Source organism: Indicator indicator, chromosome 5 (genome assembly GCF_027791375.1).
Source record: "Indicator indicator isolate 239-I01 chromosome 5, UM_Iind_1.1, whole genome shotgun sequence".
In the NCBI taxonomy this organism is placed as follows: Eukaryota; Metazoa; Chordata; class Aves; order Piciformes; family Indicatoridae; genus Indicator; species Indicator indicator.
In genome coordinates, this window is record NC_072014.1 from 17,517,295 (window position 1) to 17,533,417 (window position 16,123).

Genomic DNA, 16,123 nt, shown 5'->3' on the forward strand with positions numbered 1-16,123 from the left:
ATACATGGAAAAAGAAGTGGGTTCCTGAAAATGAGAGGTAGTGCCTATTCTCTGTTCCTTGAAGGACTCTTCTTCAACCAGCTTATTCTCCACTAATGCTCAAGGTTATTTTTAGGCTACAATTTGTACTTCTGGAAGGAGGTATCAGGTAATTTTCTAAATCTTAGCACTGGTCTCACTTACAAGATATCCTTGAAAGCCGGTTTTCCATGTAAATGAAAAAAATTGCTTCTCCACCTTTTCCAGAATTCTAATGGAATTAATCCATTACTACAGGGATATATTAGGCTGTTAATTAGCTTATTACAACTATCATGGTTCATTTACATTTCTGCTTATGACACTTCTTTGTGTGCCTTTTGAACTTGTGTGATTCTGTAACTGCTTGGCTAGGATTGAGAACCTTGAGACATATTCATTACATCCAAATTGCTCCTTTTCTAATCATGAGACATGAGCACATCATGGTTGCAAGACAAGGCTGTATATATTGAGTACCTTCCTTCCAAATCAGTTTTCTGTTTGGCTATTGCTATATATATGGGGTTTTAAATAATCTTTTTTAAAATGGTTTTGTACTGAGCCATCTCTAACAAGTTTCCATCAACCAGTCTGTTTTTAATATGAACCACCTGTACATTGGACTACTCATTTGATGGGTGTGATGGTGGTAGCTTTTAGGTCTTTCAAAGAAGATTGGTAACCATTCATATGTTATATAAAATATCTTACAGATTTTGATTAAATGGGTGCTGATAACTAGAACAAGATAAGTGCAGCATAGTCTGCCAGTAATTCAAGAAGACCATTAGGTTAGTCGAAGAAATCAGTCTCTCAATTTATATGACTGAAGATCTAGGTAAAAAAGGCAAGCTTCCACTGAATCACAATAAAAATATTAAAATAGAACCAAGATATAGGTTTACCAAGTAAACCAGCCAAACCTAAGAATGCTAGTGCCATGTCTGACTATCAACATTTGGTCTGTTGACACTGGCTTTAGAGATCTACTTAGGATTGCAATGTTTAGAGAATCCTGTGTGGCACCATGCAATATACTTGTACTATTGTCTGTACCTCGAGTAATTTAGAGTCCTTATTTACCAGAAGGGTTGGTTTCATGAAAGATTTCAAGATGTAGAAGAGAGAATATATTATATTCTGAAATTTCAAAGAAAATATTCTCCTAAATTCAAAATCATCGTAATATCATATGATCAGCCCTCACCTCACAGCTTTGCCACTCTGCCACAAATATTGCACTAAAAGGCCATAATTTACAGACCACCTGCAACTCTTATTAAAGTCAATGAAAGCTGCAGTTGTTTGGCACTGCTCTGATTCCTAATAATTCGTAGCATTGAGAAAATGATCAGTGGAGAAACTTTAAATTAGAAAAATCTCAAGACTGTTGCTATTAAAGGAGTTAATGATCCCTCAGACCAAATACACTACAGTAAATAGAGAATTGCTCTGCAACTGAGATGAGATGAGGATTGAACTAGTGCTAATGTGGCCAAGATACTGAATTCAATGTAACTAATACCCTATGGTTTGTTGAATACAGATTTAAAGGCATTCTTTTTAAGTAAAAGTTCAGTGTGTTTTCTTAATCTTTCCTCTAGAAAAATCAATTCAGAGGTCTTCCAGTTCAAATTTACATTAAGAAAAAGGCCCAACTTGGGCTGTCATATGTAGATTCAGTTCTGTTTGATCCAATTTAGTTCACTCTGAGTGAATATAAACAGCAAACTGAGTCACTGTAATTGCATAACGTACAACATCTTAATCATAGCTATGGCATATTTACTTCATGGCTGCAGCTGGTGGTGTGTTTCTGCTTATAACAGTTAAAATCTGCAAGTAAATATCCCATTTTCTAAAGATCCTTTGAAATAGATGGATATGATCTGAAAAAAATACCACATTATTTATTTGTCTTAGGATGTTAATGAAAGACATCTTTGTTTCTTTTTAAAATACAGAAATTAAGCTTCCTTTCATAAAATAAATTCAAAGGCAAACCTTTTCCCCTCTCTGCGAGGAGGGCAATGTTAGCCCTCAGACTGGCATTTAAGATACAAGATGATTTCTGCATCACATTTTGTTAATTGTTCTATTATTCTCATGGTAAATCCTAACAATTCCAGCTGAGGTCTCAAACTGTGTTGTGTTCATCACTGTGCAAACCTGCACACCAGCACTGTGTGCCGGAGCAAATGCCAACTCCCTTCTCCTGCAGATCCAAAACCCAGACCCCAGATCACATTCTTGAGTCTGTGCTGGAAGGAAGGGCACATCTACTTGGTCTCTGCAGGATGGCAACGTGGGCAAGAAGAATGTGGTCTGCTTGTCATTTGGAGCAATCAAATATATGGCCAGGATATATCATTTAAATATATGCACAAGTTCCTGCTCTACAGATCTGAGGTACAAACCAGTTCCTCAGGACCCTATTTTTTTCAGACCTTTCCACATGTTGTTAAACAGCTGTCACATCTCCTGACTCTTTGGCTGCACTGTGAATAGAGTCTTGCTTTTCCCAGATGTGCTGTTCACAGAGGTGTGTTGTTATCAGGTTAGAATTGAAACTCTGCCACTGACAGGAGCTTCAGTATGTATTTATTATTAATACAGAGAATTCAGTAATGTTGTGAGCTTGCTGAATTAAAGGTGAAATCAAAGACATTTTACTTGTCAAGACCTTCATTCAGACTTCTCAGTTTATCTTGCACTGGATGACAATGTGTCATTGATTTCTGAAAGATAGCAGGCAGCTACCTTCATTATACTGAACCAGCCTGGCAATGTTAAACTTGCACTCTGTGGCAAACCTACTGCTTGTTCAAACTCTGTGTGGAAGTTCCCATGACAGGCATACTGGTTTACACTGCTACATTTTTTAATGCCTTGAGTGTGCATTTACCAAATACATCAGTGGTGCAGGTAACTATTCATAACTATGCTGCCCAAACAAAATGCAAGGTTCAGTTCTGGGAGACCTATTGGCATGACATGCATTGCAGAGCTGGGCATTAATCCTCTGTCCATGGCATGGACTGCTAGCATTCTCTCTACCCCACCTGTTTTTGTGTTGACTCCTGTTATAGGCAAGCTACAAACAGTTGCTGCTAATTTAACAGCACAACACCGTTCTGTGCAAAACCTAGAAGTGACCAATCCCTACTGAAAGCAGCATAAAGTTCTCTATGATTCTCCAGGAAAATGTAGCTGTTTTTAAAAACCACTTCCACTCCAAGTGTACATAAAAATTCACAGGAGGTACCCTCTGCCTCACAGGAGGTACCCTCTGCCTCAGGGGCCAAAAAATGGAGTTTCTGGCATGCTGAGGAGGCGAGATATTCCCAAGGCTGTTGGAAATACCTAGCCAAGACTGCATCAGCCAAAGGGCCCAAAGTGCCAATCTGGCATGTTTCTTGTGCAGAAAGGAAGCTCAGCACTTCAGTTGGACACTGCCTCAGCCAAGCACTTTAGCTCCTGTTCTATATCTCTGCATTGCTGAACTTCAGCAAGCTAATATGTCCTGAAGATACCAAATGTTGTATTCAGATGACCTGTGTCCATCCTTTATCCTTCTGTCATGCATTTTCTGTCAGCTGACTTGAAGCTTCAGAAACACCTGCTTGACAGAACATGCCAGAGAAAGGAGTGGTTTTGTTTGAATATGCTGAACCTGGTCCTGAGGAACTGGTTGGATGATTATATCTGGTGCACATCCTATGTCAGACCTGAGTTTGAATCTAGACCCATAGGCGATTTTAAAAGTGGAGTTGTTTTCTTCCCAGTTCCCATAATTTTATTTTATTTTATTTTGCTAGCGTCAGTCAGGACTTGGAAAAAAAGCTTTCCAGAAAAGGCTTCCAACTCTGCATGCATAATCTTCTTCATTTATGTGCATCTGAGCTATGCTTATATTATGTATCATCAAAGAAGAGCAGGCAATTAAAACCACAATTAATTTCTTGCTAATTGAATATTTTCTGGAAAATTCACAGACCTGAATCTGTCTAACACAACATATGCCCTTGTCTTCAGTCAGAGGGGGTGTCAAGACTTGCTCCTTGGGAGAGACAGTGGTGCATATTTAGGAGATCCTGTATGGGCTTTCCTCTGATTACTTCTGTCGTGTGGTGAACTTCTGCTTTAAATTTTCTTTTGAGGAGCTGTGAGTAATGTTCAGCAGAGGCCCTCCCTAAACTGTTGCCAGCAGGAGGCAAAGAAAGGAGTGTAATAACACCTTAGTCTTCCTACTGAGAGGGCATCTGAGGGGCTGGGAAAAAAATGAAGCAAGGTGAAGATGCTCACCATCTGGGTATCAGACTCCAGACTTGAAGAAGGTCCTGAATTTCTCAGATTTCTCACATGGTTCAGGAAGACCTGAATCAAGGAGAAGTGATGTCAGGAGTGTGGGAATTTAGAAATTAACTGCTGAGTCCAGAAGCAGCTAGCCAAAAGCTGTCACAAATTAGGGAAAGCCTGCCTGGACTGCCTCCACAGAGACCAGAGACTAAGGGAAGAAAAGCCATCTCAGTACATAGCTGGAATGAAGTTGTAGCATGGCAGTATGCCCAGGTTAGAGATGGCATCAGGGCTCTGTTATGATCCATCTGCAGTAAACTGAATGTACAATCTAATGCAAGAACAGGATGTGTCCTCCAGAAGGAATCATTGTCCTTCAGCCCGAGATCTGCATTGTGCAGCAGATGCTGTAAAAAGCCCTTGGTGTGCCCAAGCAGCGATTTCACATGGGGCAGTACAGGCAGCTGTCATAAGGATGGCTCCAGTTGCATCTTTGCTGCAAGAGAGACATTGCTAGGTGGTAGCAGATGTTTTCACTTCCCCTGTCTCCTCTGAAAACAAAGGAAATACTGCGTCTTGGTTGGTCATTTTTTGTAGACACTTTCTGTTACCTCTGTATCTCATGTAGGTTTGGCTTCATCCTTTGCCAAGATCACAAAAGAAGAAAATACTTTTCTGCCCCTTAGCTTTTCTCTCATCTTGATCACCCAAGCCCTTGTCTTGACAGACAACTGTTGCCTGCTCTACCTACCACTATCAGTCTCACAAGATGTAGAGGATAGCAGAGCATCATGGGGAAATCAGCAAGAGAAAATATGGCCATTGATTAAATAGAAAATCATCCACCTGGGTCCCTTTGTTGGACCTTTCTCAGGTGAAATCAAGGAAGAAGCATCTTATTTTGAATTCCTATTTCATTTTGCTGATGGTAAACATTTGAACCAATGAAAGAGAATGTGATATTAAGAAATGATCCTCTGCTGCATGCCAGTTTCAAAAAAAAAAAAAAACCTCTAAAAGCACTGATAAAATCAAGAAATCTCTTGTTGCTTACACTGTTTCAAAAGAAGTTACTGAATTGTACTTTATCTTCGAGGTAACGTGAAATCTAATATCCTGCTCTTCCACATTGCTCTTTAGCACACTGAACCTCACATGCCAGGTTTTGAAAAGGTTTGCTTTTAAACCTTTCACGGACAAACACATCTGTAGTAACAGTTAATGGCTCAAAATGTCCCAGAGAGAAAACACTGACTGTGCTGCTGGCTATAGTAATTGCATTGCTTCCCAGGGAACATTAAAAACCAACACCTTACAGTCTGTGATGGGGACATGCTTTCAAAATCTCTCCTTACTTGTAGCTATGACTTGCTCTTTTTTTTTTTTTTTTTTGCACTTTTTTTTTTCTTTTTCTTCTTTTGTTCCTCTAATGGCTGCAGCCTTTGTTACTCAAGTATTGTACAGGGATTTGGGGTTATTTTGAGACTTGGCCAGGAAGCCCGAGCAGGTAATTAGCTTGAGGGACAAATGATAATTACTCAACCTCACTGGGAATCCCTGAGGGAAGGAGGTAGAGTCAGTGGCCTACCAGAGGGGTACTTAAGGACAGCCCACAAAAGCTTGGGAAGGAGAGAGCCCAGTGGGAGGAGACGCTGTGGGCAGGTGAAAGCCTGTGTTGTCTATAGACACTGCTGCAGTGTCTTTGAGTTCTCCTGCCTTACAGGTGAGTTACCCATCAAGGCTGTATGTTCTTTAAAGATAATTAACAGAGGTATGGTGACCTATATGGCATGTAACTGGGGAAGTGTGTGGTGGCTGAAGGAAAAGGAATCGCTGTTTGGAGTAGCAATATCTGCTCTCTCCTCCCTTTTCAGAGAGATGTGATCCTCCAGCTTGCAAAGGCAGAACCAGACCAGGGAATGCAAACCCCTGGTACTGACACTTCTAATTATTATTTAGTGCCATTCCTTAATTGTCCAAGTTCTGAGCCACTCATCCCTCTTCCCATCTTTTCTTTTCCCAAATCTTTAGTCCCATAGTGATATTTCATGTATAGTTTTTCCACTTATACCAACCTACTGGGAATTTTCAAGTAGTGTTTCTCAATGGGATAGAAATCATCATTGTACGTAGCACAGAATATTTTGAATACACACAGTATCTCTGATGGCTTGAGGACTCCAGCTCCTGGTGGGGCTGTAGCTGCTACAGGTATCTCATCTTGGTTGGTGCTGCTCAGGCCTAAACTGATCTCTGCATGCGCAGCTGAGTGACTTCCTCCTATTAAAATGTCAGTACTGTGGCAAATAATCACTGACAACAGAACTGGTCAGCCCAGATGCAAGCCAGGCTATTCAGACATCGAGAACACTCTTTTTTCCTTTTGCCAAGACTTGGGTTTGATCTGGCAATGTCTGCATCTTGTTCAAGTTCAATAACTGAGTTACAATCAGATGGGGTATCTAGAAAATTTAATTAGTTGTTTTTTTTTTACAGTAATGTATGTCCAGACATGTTTTTACTCAAGTTCTTTATTCTCCTTACGCTTGCCAATTTCCAGATGATCTAAGTCAATATTTAGATGTAAATATGCACAGGACTTTCATAACATGGGCTGGAGGGAGGATTTCTGTTTAATTTTTCAGCATTTTAAATTCCAATCCCGGGCAAACAACAGTACAACAAACTAAAATTATGGGTTTTTTCCCTTGTATCAATCAAAATGTTTTTCAGACATAGGTAAGAATTGTTTGTCTTTCTTCAGAGAGAGAAGCACAGGCAAAGTCAGCTTAAATCATGGTGTTAGCCAAAATATAACACAGAACATAACTGGCCTGTTTCTCAATTGAGACAGCTGGGTAAGACCTTTGAATTACTTAGCAAAAGAGCAAATGACATTCAAATAGCATGTTCAACAGCATTCAATTTAAATTTAACCTTCTGAAAGGTATATTGAAATCACCAGCTTGGAATTCAACTCGTCTGATTTTATATTCTCAAATGCTCATCCTGCACCAGGTACTGGGAATAGCTTTGCTGCCGAGACTGTGACTTCCACTTCTCCATCCACTTTTATTGACTGATGTCCAAATTTTATTTCTTTAGTTAAATTTTCTGGTTAAACATTATGTACAGGCACACCTCATTTGATCAGTTATAGCCATAGAGTTTAGCTAATTTATGGTTAAATAGCCCCCTCCTGTCAAGGAAGGGACAGAATTTGCTGCATTAATATAAATTCCTTGAGGCAGTAGCTGTGTCAGCAGCACTAACGGGAACGAATCCTGTTATATTATGATAGTTCAGAGACCTACAAGTGGTGCCCTTTTCAACATGGTAAAATCCACATATGATGCATTTTAAGGTAAATGGAATCTCTTTTTTTTCAATGGATAGATGATGGGAATCATTGATGTGTCTAATGTGATGTTCTCTTGGCAGACAGCCTAGTCTTCAGAGAATAGTTGAAAGCTCTCGTATGCTGCGCTTTTTTTGCAAGTGTTCTCAAATCACTTATAAACTGAACAACTCTTGCTCTGCAAGATGCATGTAATGGCATTGATCTCAGAGGATGATGCTCACATCCAGCCAGGAGAGAAGTAGGCCCATATCTTTTAACACTCACTGCATGCTAAAGCATGATTCAGTCAGAAGAGGTAGATTTCACTGTCATGAGCTGCCTGTGGTCTTCTAGGACTGGCTGCTCCAGAAGGTGCAATTCACTCTCAATGTGCCATGTAGGTTTCTGTACCTATTCCTTAAAAACAAAATAAGCATTCTCATAACCATTTCAAATGATGAATCTCCGCTACTAAAGTTGCAATCATGTGAGGCAGGGAGGATCGTGCAGCCACTATGCTTTCAAACCATGTAGTGTCATTGCCCAATGCTCTCCACCCAAGCAAATGTTTTAGCCTCCTCTCCTTGCCACTTTTTTGACAAATTTTATGAGAATACATAATGTATCAGTGACATGCCAACAGCTAGTGTTTCATGCAGGTGTAGCTATTGAATACACCCTGGATGAGTAAGACCATTTCAACATATTCATCAATGATCTGGATAAAGGGTCAGAGTGTACCCTCAGAGAGTTTGCTGATGATACAAAAGTGGGAGAAATGGCAGACATACTGTCAGGCTGTGCTGCCATCCAGCATGACCTGGACAATCTGGGAAGTTGGGCAGAGGGGAACATAAAATTCAACAAAGGCAAGTGTGGAGTCCTGCATCTGGGAAGGAATAATCCCATGCACCAGTACAGGTTAAGGGTTGACCTGCTGGAAAGCAGCTCCATGGAGGTCATGGGAGTCCTGGTGGACGTGAAGTTAACCATGAGCCAGCAGTGTGCTCTTGTGGCCAAGAAGGTCAATGAAACTCTGGAGTGTATTAGGAAGACTGTGACCAGGAAGTGGAGGGAGATTCTCCTTCCCCTCTATTCTGCCCTGGTGAGGCCACCCCTGGAGTACTGTGTCCAGTTCTGGGCTCCCCAGTTCAGAAAGGACAGGGAACTACTGAAGAAAGCCCAATGGAGGGCTACAAAGATGATGAGGGGACTGATAGTACTTCTCTTACGAGAAGAGATTGAGAGACCTGGGGCTGTTAGGTCCAGAAATGAGAAGAGTGAGAGAGGATCTTCTTTATGATTATAAATATCTAAAAGGCAGGTATCAAGAACATGGGTACAGATTCCTTCTTAGTGATTGCCAGTGATAGGACAAGTGGCAACAGCCACAAACTGGAACACAGGAAATTCTACTTAAACATAAGGAGGAACTTCTTTTCTTTGAGGGTTGCAGAGCACTGGACCAGGCTGTCCAGAGAGGATGTGGAGTCTCGTTCTTTGGAGACTGCTAAAATCTACCTGAGTATGCTCCTGTGCAACCTGATCTAGATGCTTTAGCAGGAGATTGGACTAGATGATCTCTGGAGGTCCCTTCCAACCACTGCCATTCTGTGATTCTGTGAAATGAACCTTTAAAGAACAAAAACTACACATAGAAATAAGAAACGAGCTTTAAGGCGTCTTTACCAGCACTCAGAGCAACAAAGCATATTCTCACTGCCCCAACATGCAGTCCATGCACAGCATGGACTGCCAGAACTTGTTCTTCTGTGTAATTTCTCTCCAGATCTGACTAGACTTAAAATGAAACACTATTAAATATAGCTGAAAACCTGAACAAATGTAAGAAGTGACTTAATGACTGGTAATACTTCAAACATGAGCTTGCCATGGCCCAGAGACAACTAGGTAGATTCTACAACTTTTCCCAGTGTTCTTTTTTTGTAGGCAAGCATGCAGGGTGTTAAGAATGAGGTTGTTCAGTCTGACATAAATGTGATGAGTTTGCAAGTCATTTGTGTTCTGGGATATTTTGGGAGGATGCCTGGTTTTTATATCACTTTTTCCTCCATAAGTGACCAGAATACGTACAAGATGATTACTGAGTCTTGACTGCTTCAGCTCCTGTAGCTACATTTTCACTATATCAAAATACTGTATTTGGGATTGGTTTTATCTGCAATGTTATGGCTGTTTCTTCTTCCATGGTCTCTTGCTCCCTATCTATCTCCCTAACTATCCTCTCTTCTATTGTAGCTGTCAGCTGAATTGGGGCTTGCTGTGCCATCACAGTTGCTGCCTGGTACAATGTATGGCTCTTCTGTGGAAATTTGGTATGTGTCCTTCCATTTTAACATAAATTCTTTCCTATATGCTGTCTGTTTATTCATTTAACTCACCAACTAGAAGAAAGCTGGCTGGAGGTCTCAGGATGAAAGTCACTATTGCAAGCACAGTGTGGGAATTTGCTTATCCTGAGCTGGTGCTTATCACACATTTCCATGGCACAACTGTGTGCACAATGCCTACTGGAAGAGCAGTGGCACAGCCCACTGTAAGCTGTACGCTTGCAACTTCCTAAACCAAAAGCTGTCCATTTTAATTCTGGCCAATATCACTTGTGACTAGTTCAGCTAGTATGATTGGCGCTTTTTTCTGGGAATCCTTACACTTCTGACAATTTCCCCACATTACTATCCATTTCTTCTGTGTCATTAATCATACCACTCTTCCATTTAATCTGATCAGCCCACAACACATTTGGGAATCCCTACCAATATTTTCTTTCTCCTCATTTTGAGAAGCATGATTTGTATAGCCTTCAAGAGTATTCCTGACATTGTTGAAATCTTCCTTCTGGAGTTGGAATTTATCGATGGGGATACATTGACAGTTTCTTTTTCCTTTGTTATTGATGGTTGCTGCTGATGGTTTGTGCCAATACCCCTCTGCCCTATCCATCTTCAGATGTTTCTCATGGGTGTAGATAATGACATGAAGCTCCCTTTATGACCCATGCAGGTGCCTACTGCTTATGCATATGAGACTGACCATGTGATGGAGGTGGAGTACATGCTCGAGAAATGGTATCTCACTTCTACTGAGTATGGCCACGTCTGCTAAACAGAAATCTCTTTATGCTTCTGCATTGTTTACTGGATGTTCTTTCCCCAAGTCCTTATCCAAGTATTTTCTGTAAGGTTTTTTGCTTTTAAATTACACTTAAGAAAAAGTGTAAGAAGATAGCACTTAAGAACTCAAAATTTTTAGAAACCACTGCAGTCCTCTCCAAACTGTTTTTTCTCCCTACCTATGCAGCCTGCATAGGCTACTGCCTATGCTTTTACATGTTTCAACTTGAAAAGCACATAGTAAAAAAATAAAATGTTCAAGTAGTGCATACTAGATTTAGATGAGTTCAAGTAAGCACTTAAAAATAACTCAGATGCTTCACTTCATTCCACTGTCACTGATTCTGTAGTAGAAGCACTCTTGAGAGGTGTCAAAATTTTGTCTGAAGACCAATGCAGATAAGAGAAGGAGCCAAGCAGGGGCTGTGGCAGGTTTTCTGTTTTGCTTTTGTATTTCCTTGGTATAAATCAATGTCCCTTGACAGGTTTTTGCCTTTCAGTGCTACCCTCTTCCTGCAATATCTTGCCTCCAGACACTTTTGTACTTGCATTGGTTTACTGAGACTTTGATTCAGCTCTCACTACTGAAAGCAGATGTTGGGAGCATGGCCATCAGTGCTGCATTCTTCATTATCGATATTTTTGCATGTAGTCCATCGCTGTATGAATAAGAAAAGTACCCAAATCTTCAACAGAGCACAAAGCAGTTAGGCTGGTGCAATAAGCAGCTATATCAAGGTGAAACTTTGAAGAGCTTTAAACCTCAAACTTGACCTTAGTTCAGTAATGTTCCAGGGAAACACTGAAGTTTTGTGTGCAGTGGGTTTGGTTTGTTTCCTTTTCTTTCTTTTTTTTTGTCAAATTACATCATGTTTTACTGCTCAGAAGCTCTATTGCCACCATACTTTCATATATCACTTATACTGTTGTCTCTTTTTTCTTGGTTTTCCCATTATAGTTTAAAAAAATAATAATATTAGCTTTCATAAAGCTTTTCTACTAGCCTGCCAATACTGGTACTTCACTTCTGCTTGGCTCTCCTCCTTCTTCACAGACAGTGAATCCTCTACCTCAATTTCCAATTAATTAGTTCATTATGTAGATGTAGCATTTTGTTAATTTAGACTATATCCTATCAGCTTTCAGGGCAATTAATCTCAATTCAGAAGTTCAATTTTTGAGAGTTTTTAAAAGTTGTTTGGGAAATTTGATGAGTTGTTTTCTCTACAGCCTCCAGCAGGGTCTCCGAATCCAGCAAGGCTACATGAGCACGAACTGCAGTGCCTTAGTTTCTTGGAGGGAGGCGGGGTGGAAGAACTAAAAAACTCCTTATTGTGTAAATAACAGTTAATCTTCTAGTACAAAAATTAACTAGCACTATAGTTAATAAGAATGCCTTGTGTACATGTTATATTTTAAGGGTTATATTCATTCATTTCATGTGTGATTACTACTCTTTGATATTAATTGGGATTTTCTGTAAAGGCTGAAAAGACACCATCAGTGGAATTGTAATTTGAAACAAATCTCTGATAGAATACAGCTTTTAAAGAAAAAGTCATTCAAGAAACACTGTAGCAGTATCCAAATATTCTGCATGATTAATGACTGAAGAATCCTCATGCTCTTCATAATTAAGTAGTGGGATGGCATAATCTACTGCTGCAACATGAAAGCATTAAATAAATATTATCAGCTAATAATTTCATGTAGCAAATATTTAGAATTGGCTGCAATAAGATGGACCAAGGTCCTCTGCAGACTCACAGCCCACTGCAGTGAATTGAGAAGGGGTGACTTCAGTGTAATATACAGCACTTATGAGAAAAAACTACTGGAAAATTGATAAGATTTTAGTTCCTGATTTGTACATATTAGTCAGCTGAGCTGGAGACAAATTACCAGAACAGCAAGGTTTCCTGCTTCCTCATGCAATCATAATAAAAATTGCTCTTTCTGTGGACAGACAGCGCAGTGCTCTGTCACTGCAGTTCAGCTGGAAAAGGCAGAAACAGGGGATGCTGAAGCACAGCTCGCTTCTCCTCCCTGACTGCTGCTGCTGCTGCTGCTGCACTTCATACAACTGCATAACAGTGCCCCCTCGCCAGCTTCCTGATGTGGGTCCTGCCTGTGGATCTGCATGGCCATGGCACAGACTGAAGCCTTCTTCACGGTAAGGCTTTCCAAGATTTATCTTTAGGGAGAAAAACTCATTTACAATGTATTCTATTTTCACCATCTGAGTCCTTTCTCTACAGTCATACCTGTAGATGTTACTGGTTTTAAGCAGTTTTCTTGAATGGGATCACTGCCCTGATTTCTTTTCCTGTGCAGCCACATCAGCTGTGGTATCAGCAGCAGAGAGAAGAGCATAGGGTAAGAAGGACAGAGGGGATGCTTACGTTGATCTTACTAATTTATCTTAGCTTTGCTGATGTTTTCTTCTTTGAAAGCATTGCTTCAGAATTCACTTCTGTAGGGCCTCAAGTGCCAGCCCTGTTACACAGGGTGTTAAAACAGTGGAAAAAACAGCCATATATACCCTCAGAGGAAATACAGCAACTGGTAATTTTGACATGCCTTTTTTGTTCTGTCCCAGTGTGGTTCTCTGTGTGATGCAGCACTCTCCTTCTGCCTTATGAAATGCACTTAGAGTAGTTAACTCCAGCTTCTTAAGCACACACATACACAAACTAGGTTTTGCTTAGACTAAATATTTGTTTCCTGTTTATTGCTAATTTGCTTGATCTAATTAATGGCAGTGAATGCAACTTTACACCTTCCCTAAAAAATTTATTCCAGGAAATAAATAGTCGATTCTAGTCTCTGCTTTTTTTAAGGCAAGCCAAGATGAGGTGGAAGCATTTGTGTCCTGAAAGAAATCATTGCAAAGAGGATAGAGTTACATTTGTCATGTGTTAACTATTTCATGTTAAATGGCAAACTCAATAAATGCAAAAGAGGCTCAAAGCATTCAGCCTAGGCCAGGTTTTCAGTGAAAGATGACAAATGTGTTTGAAAGAGAATGTTTGCAAATGTTGGAAAGCACCTGTGTGAGAAGGTGGTAGGACAGGAGGAAGGGACTGTGGTACGCTGTGCTTTGAAACGTTTACAGCAATCAGCTCAGGACTTACTTTGACTGTTGCAAAGCTTGGTTTACTGTACAGAAATTGATTGTTCTAAAAGGTTACTTGAAAAAAGAAAAAAGCAAACCTAGTCCTCCTATTAGAATGTAACGTGATTTGAGGTCTCTGCAATACAATGTAATCAGTTTGCCTAGCATTCAGTAACTTAGTTTGTAGTAAGGCTGTTGTGCAGAGCTATATATTCCCAATCTAGTATAACTAAACATTCTATTTTCATTGTGGAAAGACTTTGAGGGAGCTGACTGTTTCTATTAGCTTGCCAGTAAGAGTAATTAATAAACTCATAAAAGACACGAACAAATGTATTTTTGTTTTTAAATGCTACTTTCTGATAAGCCAAGTTAATTCTCTTAACATACGAAAACATGAGAAGGTGGTACTTTGCAGCAGGACCATGAAGGCTAGCCACCATACTGTTCATGTCAAGGTAAGAGGAAATAAATCTGGAGCAAGTACAGAGACTCTCTAGTTAAAAAAATCAAAACAAAACAAAACAAAAAAGTCATTGGAAGAGAAGTGTTATAAATTGCTCAATGGACTCTGAAGATTAGTGCAAAGCAAGGAGGAAAAAGGAAATGTTTTCCTGGTTTGGTATGAGTTGTGAGGAAAGCAGTTATGTTTGGGGTTTTTTTTCCCACTTTAAATTCTCAAATCCCTTTCGTAATCCAAAATGGCATCTTATTTCCGCTACCAAGTTTGCCCCTAAAATGTGTTCCAAAAATGCTGTAGGTAATCTTGTATCATAAATTGTATCACTAAATTGATCCAATTTACCACACTACACAAGAAAACTATTAAGTTCTCTTTACTTAGAAAAAGCACAAAAACCTTTGCAGGGGGCAATGTATGTGTCCTATGTGTTAAATTACAAACCCTCAGTGCATAAAACTTGGAGTTCTGGGAAATGGTGTATTTAAACCCTGGAATGTACCCCAGAGAGTGAGAGCAAGCACTGCTGCATGGTTATGTGCCAGAGCCCTCCAAAACTCAGCCTAGGCACCACAGGCTAAAAATGAGAGCATGACAGCGAAAGCCAGTTAAGCTGTAAACAAGCATTTATTCCGGAAGACACCTTTTTTTTTTTTTTTAAGGAATTCTTACACTGAAAAGCACTGATTTCATGGAAAACAATTCCTGGAGTCACCAAGTTTTCATCATAAAAGCTTTTAATTATACAGATGCATTGTCTGATGTTTAATATGCTGACCAATTTCAGGAAAGCAAGTCCATACACTCTACACTGCTAGGGTTAATTTATACAGTGCTTAAAGGACTGTAGGCCAGGATATAGTACTTTACATAGAGGATGAACTTTTACACTTGTTGTACTAGAACTAAATTCTTTCCAAGAATGATGTTTTTTAAATGTAAGATTATTTTTAAAAGTTTAAACTAAAAAAAAAAAAAAATTGCGTTTGACAATCCTATTTTTCAACAGTCATTGGATAACTCCTAATGTGTCTCACTGAGAGTTCTTATGCTTGTGTTTTTTTCTTGGAATACATTGCTATTTTGTCAGTACCTTGATATGCATGCAAAATCCTCAGTACATGAAGATGCAACATTTTGAGTACTTGCTGAAATTTGTATCTTTGCTTTGTGCTTCCTGCAGCATTATTCTCTCTCAATTCCCTTTCCCACTGCTTTTAGCTTCCACCTCTGCGTTTTGAGCCTAGTGGAAACGATGCAACATTGTTCCTTTTTTAGCCAGTAAAAAAGAATTGGATCAGTACAAAAGTATCTGCTTTGATTTATTCTGAGTTTGTTTGTGGCAGTGTCAAAGTGCAAAGTAGCTTGAATTCCCTGAGCTTAGTAGATCATATTCCTAAAATGTGATTTAGTAAGGGTACTCTGGGGTATGCATGCTGAGAGTGTGCATATTTGTCTTCCCGCACCACTATTTGTAGAGCTTCTTTCAAATTTTTGCCAGGATGACAGTGTTTGCATTTGGCCTACTTGGGTTATTATTAGATTCTTTCTGTGTGCTGTAATTGACTATTTTCCAAGATGCCATGTAGAATACCTGAAATCTTTTACATGTGTTATTTAAATATTTGATTTCTTCCATTAGTCCATGCCCTGTTTCACTTCTCAGCAATAACTTCAAATGTTTTCAAGCCCTGTGACTTTCTGTAAATCTACTGGAAGACACCAGTAATACCTAGCAAGAAGCTGGGGAATAT